The 6,000-nt window shown below is 40.6% G+C and overlaps 1 pseudogene; it reads left to right on the forward strand.

Moving 5' to 3' along the window:
* LOC136469534 (uncharacterized) overlaps positions 1-1,468 on the forward strand; it is a 68,333-nt pseudogene extending 66,865 nt beyond the window's left edge.
* The last annotated feature ends 4,532 nt before the right edge of the window (positions 1,469-6,000 follow it).

Here is a 6,000-nt window from a genome sequence, read left to right on the forward strand (position 1 = left end):
GGAGACTTGCCTCGTTTTTTCCCTTTCCCAGACCCTACTCATGTGAGAGCCTCCGGCACTGGGTCTACCCTACCCTTGGTAATACCATGTGTATCTTCTTCACTGGTGCCTGGATGGAGTGGACTGTCGAACGCACGAGTCACCATATTTGGTGATGTTTACCCTTCGCCAGCTGAACTACAGGTTTCTTTTTTAGTGCCTTTTGTTGTTAGATACTACAATCAATTAGATAATTAGTTTTCCGTTGATTACTGGCATTTCTTGTCATGTGATAGTCACTTCTAACTTCTGAATGCTACTGTGAAACAACTGTTGTTTGGTAGTCTTTTCTGGACAGAGATTTTTTTCAACATCAAATTCCCCTAATGGGTACCTCCTGTTGAGCTACTAGTATTTGCTCTTGGTAACACACTGCCATGGATGTAAAGGGACTAGTTTTTTTTGTCATGCTCTTGAGACATGATTTCAATTCGAAATGTATGATGATGTATCTTCAGAACTGTTAATATGAAGTGTTGGGTCATGTTTTGTTCTTCCATTCTTGGTTTTAGAACTTTGGTGAACGAGCTGATTGTTCATGTTCATTAGGAATGGGCACATAAGCAAATATGTAGCAAAACATCAGCAGTGGGCATCACAGCAGTGGGGAAATACTATTACAGGATGCACAACATAAGGTCTGGACTTCTGATTGGTTATGTCCCTTTATCATCCTGCGTTTTCCTATCCGTTTATCATTTGAGTTCAGCTCTGTAGTTTAAAATATGTGCTCCCCTGTTCATCAAAAGGCAGTTTTTTTTGCTTGTCATTAGCCTTGTATAAATTAGGAGTTGTGACAAACTATCTCACTAATTACAGTGACATATACTTCATCGGGGGCTTTGGAACTGTTTCATGGATAGATGTTAAGGAGTACGAAACTATTCAACCTGACAAGATAGCAGTTGATGGTGGTGACTTGCAAAGTTTAAAGGTAACCAACCTACCAGATCACTGATACCTTGTTGATATGGTATAATGATCGCAACAGGTTAGCTGGGTCATTTGGTTAGCTACCTCTGCCACTCATAGGTTTCTACTTTTGGCTAGCTACATGCCACTCATAGGTTTCTACAGTAAAAGATTCTGATGCATTTCATGCAGGAGTTGAATGCTATTTTCTCGAGAGGTCCTATCATCAGAAGGGGAGGTCGATGCTGCTGCTCTTATATCTGTAGATAGCAAAGGGATAGATATATGTGTTCATCAGGGTGCACAGGTAAAATTATATGCTTAATTGCTTACGATCAACCACAAGGCTATTGATCTTGACAAAGGAGATTTCTTTTTCGCCAAGTTCTTGAATTTTTTCTTCTGTGCAGTTCAATATTCAGAGGCTAACATTTGATGTCCCTCACAAGGTTGAGACTCTGGAGGAAGCCAAGAAAGCACTCCACAAGATAATCAAAGACAAGCAGCAAATAATTAATGGTGTAAGGTTTCATTGCGACCGGACCGAGGATTACGTAACGTAGCAGGTAGCACGAACAGGTGAAAACGATGGCTGTCTTCAATAATGAGAATCTCTCCACATGTGGTGAAGATTGTATATATGCTCGTGTTGCCATGTTAGTAATGATCATTGTGCGGTTGCTGCTCGAGGAAATCGGACCTTGTTGTCTATTTCTGGCTTCTGGGTACCTGGTAACCTGGGTATCAGCATTGATATTTTTAGGCCATGTTTAGTTCACGACGGATTCGGCGCCGCCGGAAAAACGGACACTGTAGCTACACTGTATTGTTTTGTTTTTATTTGGTAATAATTGTCCAATCGTTGACTAATTAGGCTCAAAACGTTCGTCTCGCAAAGTACAACCAAACTGTACAATTAGTTTTTGATTTCGTCAATATTTAGTACTCCATACATGTACCGCAAGTTTGATGTGACGAGAAATCTTCTTTTTGCATAGTGCCAAATTCTGGAATTTGTGGCAACTAAACATAGCCTTAGTAAACAAAATTGCACGCCTTGATAATGATAGTTTGATTGTATCATTATGTGAGCAGTACTGATGTCTGGTGAAATTGGCACTAGTCAGTTTGTGTGTTCGAAATGGCAAAATTGCTGCATGTACACTTTCTGAAATGGACCCAGCTTGCAATAATGCAAGGTTGCAGCCTCAGTGGTTCTTTGAGCAGGACAAAGCATCGATGCACACAATACCCGTGAGCAACGAATGACAGGATTGATATTCTCCTCCAACTAAAAAGAACAAAGCGTGAACATTTTTTAGTGTGACATTTATTTTGGTTCGTCTGTCTGCCCACCACGTGCAATACCCCGCACGATAGAAAAAGAAACTGCCATCCCTACGATCCCCACCTGCTTTAAAGGAAACAAATCGATCACCTAAGGCCATATGCATGGAAGGAAACAATAATCATACATGAAAGGAAAAAAATAATCATGCATAGAAGGAAACAATAATCATACATGGAAGTAAACAATAATCATGCATAGAAGAAAATAATCATGCATGATAGAAAACAATAATCATTTACTCTTTTTTCAAATAGCGGTCTTCATTTCGGAGCCCTTCATGCAGTTTAATAATGGCTGGGGAGTTAGGCTTGTGAGAACTTACTCTTAATTGGGTTGCGAGCTAGGGATGTAGCACTTTAATTGGTGTCTTGGTTGAGTTCTACAGTTGCTAAAAATTGATGGTGCTAATAAAATTGACAATCCTATAACTCTGCAATACCTTTCTTTTTTTTAAAAAAAGGAGGACAAATGCTACTTATGGTCAAATCCATATTCTTTTTGTTGTTTTGATTTGATGCTCACAGCCCACAGCCCACATGTTAACTTTTTAGATGTATTTGTAAAGAATCAAAAGGAGTTGGCCTAAAGCCCATCTTTCTTGTCGTCTTTTTCATTCTTTATATTTATACTAGGTAGCATGCCCGTGTGTTGCTACGGAATAACTAACAATTCATACTAAAACACACGGATCGCACGATAAGATAACAATACTGTAAAAACTAAATACCAACGTAGTGATATTTAATCCAAAAAGCAAAGTTTATGAATTTAACACAGTCACGAAATACGCGGCGTCGCAGGCTTACAAACTCTACTTTATAGACCTTTCTGTGATACAGCTAAGATAATGTTTTATATTGGCAGAAAAAATCTTCAATATCTATTTCTTTCATTGTAATCCATTTATCTGAACAATATTTGATGTGAGGGCACGGTTATAATTTTTAGTAGCTTTGCGATATTGTCCGAAGCTATGAAATAATTGATGTCTTGCAATGATCTTTTTATTAATTTAGTTTTCTATCTATGTTTAATTATTTATTCAGTCTATTTTATAGGCACGCCGGTAGATAATAGATGACAAAATTCAAGCATCCATAATTTATCTCTTTGACTTTGAGCATGAGTTTTATTTTTATTTTTTAATTGATATATTGTCCTTTTGTTTTTATGGTAGCGTTAGCATGGGCATGTATGAAAAACGAAGATGTCTTCACACTGCAGAAATCTTTCAAGAAGATGATGCATAGATTATTCTTGTATTGAATATTATATATATACAATCACCTAAATATTCTAATTAAACTACAAAATTTTGAATTAGGATACAAGGTAAGACATGCAAACAGATATTTCAAAACTACCTGTAGAGTCCAAAGAACTTAATAAATAAATCCTTCTGGAGGCCATACAAATTCTCTCTAATCTTTCATTTGGTGTAGTTAGTGTTATCATAGTACCCGCATGTATTCATGGGAAATAAATCGTGAATAAAACGTGGACACTTTTTGGTACGATATTCCAACATGGGTCTATCGTCCTGCCAATATCCTTGAGGCAGATCACATAAAGAATGATAGTCTCTCTATGAGATTGCTCACAAGAGACTCAAACTTATATCTGATCATGGTAATGTTGAATTGCTTTGCATCAAAAGCATCAACAATGATAAATGGGGATATAGGTTTTAGTATGTATAGTGGAGAAAAACTCAACCTTGACCTTCTCAGCAGCTTTTCTGAGCATTTGCAGTGCGAACTTGTCCTTACTCAGATAGTCAAGAGGTGCACCATAAAATTATGCACCACTAAGAAAAGTGTCACCATTGGTTGCCTTGACCTGAAAAATGTGTCGAAATTAAGAATTACAACACATAATTGAATATCTTGGAACAGACACTCAAGTAGATACCTTATTCTACAATATATGTCTGTGTAGAATAGTCCTAAAGCCACACATATTTATACAGTGAGTATAACATTCTTTGTTTTAAAATTTTATAAGAGATATTTTAAGACACGCAATATTATCCATATGACAGGCACTAATATTTACATATATACTCGAACCTATGTACATGATTATATGGAGATACAGCGGAACTCATTCATGGATTTATTGGCGCATAAAAGAAAAAGATATCGGAGAATTCTTTCTGCCAATATAAAATATTATCTTAGCCATATCATAAAAAGTCTATACATTAGAGTTTGTGAGCCTGCGACGCCGCGCTCTCCGTGACTGTGTTAATTTCATGAACTTTGCTTTTTGAATTAAATGTCACTTTAACATCGGTATTTAATTTAACAGTATTGTTATCTTATCGTGCGATCCGTGTGTTTTTAGTACAAAAGATTTAGTTGTCCTGTAGCAACGCACGGACACCCTACCTAGTTGTGCTACTATTTTCCAGCTAATCGCTCTAACTTATTGACAATGACGTTGTTGCCTTATTTGGTGTTTGCTACACGTAGACCCTGTTTGTATTAGATAAAATAACTTGCTAGTTGCTAAAAAAGTTTCTAATTGATCAAAATATCCTAACTTACTATTTTTAACTATTCAATCCAATCACCCAGCTTACAAGAGGCTGTTATAGCTGGCTCTATCTAGCTATTGCAACTTAGCTGATCCAAATAGCGCCTTTGCCTTGCCCACCTCCGACTACGCGTGGAGCTGAGCTGCATGTGGAAACTTGTTTTTGTCCTGACAGTCCGAGTGCTACCTGGTACGGTGGTACCAATCCGCCGTACCTACTGTACTGCATGTCCGGAGCGTGCAGCATTTGCCTGTCTGTGGTCAACTGGTGATTGAGTGAAAACTTTCCAAAAAGAATTAAAAAAAAAAGAATGTGCTTGCTATTGGCAAATGCCTATGAGTCGGCTGCAATTCACGTTTTGCTTGTGTGGAGATGGAAACCGTCCCTCAAAAAGGAAAGAGGAAGGAAGAAACAGGAACGCATTTCGGATTCGTGAGAATCGACAGTGAGGTACGCTTCCGAGCTTAAAAACGAGAAAATAATTAAGGCTGGACTAAAACCGACACTGAAGGACCACATCACTGCCGGTTGTTAATACAAACCGACAGTAATGTCTATTTACTGTTGGTTGAATTACCAAACCGGCAGTGATCCATACTCCCGGACCTGAAAATTTTATCCATCTTAGTTAACTCCGCACGCCTTCCAACTTCCAACACTATATGCTCCTCCCAACTCCCTTCCAACACCACGCCTCCACACCACGGCAACCCAACAGACTCTCCTCCCCACGCCTCCATACCACGGCGGGCGGGGACCAACGCGAGAGCGGCTGCGCGGCTCGGCACGTAGATCCACCCCAGTGCGAGCACGAGGCCACCGCGGGCACGGTCGTGCGGGGACCGGTGCGAGCGCAGCCGCCGCCGGAGTTGACGTAGAGATGGAGGGGGAGGAGCGCCGCCGTGGGGAGGCCAGATCCGGCCTCCACGCCACCAGATCCGGCCTCCATGCTGCTACCGGAGTAGGGGGGGAGCGCTGTCGTGGGGTGGCCGGATCCGACCTCAACGCCACCGGATCCGACCTCCACGCCGCTACCGGAGTTGGAGGGAGAGGAGCGCCGCCGTAGGGAGGCCGGATCCGGCCTCCACGCCGCTGCCGGAGTTGAAGGGGAGGAGCGCCGCCATGGGGAGAGGGCCACCGCAGCCGCTTGCCTGCGTCG

This window comes from Miscanthus floridulus, chromosome 8 (assembly GCF_019320115.1).
Source record: "Miscanthus floridulus cultivar M001 chromosome 8, ASM1932011v1, whole genome shotgun sequence".
NCBI lineage: Eukaryota > Viridiplantae > Streptophyta > Magnoliopsida > Poales > Poaceae > Miscanthus > Miscanthus floridulus.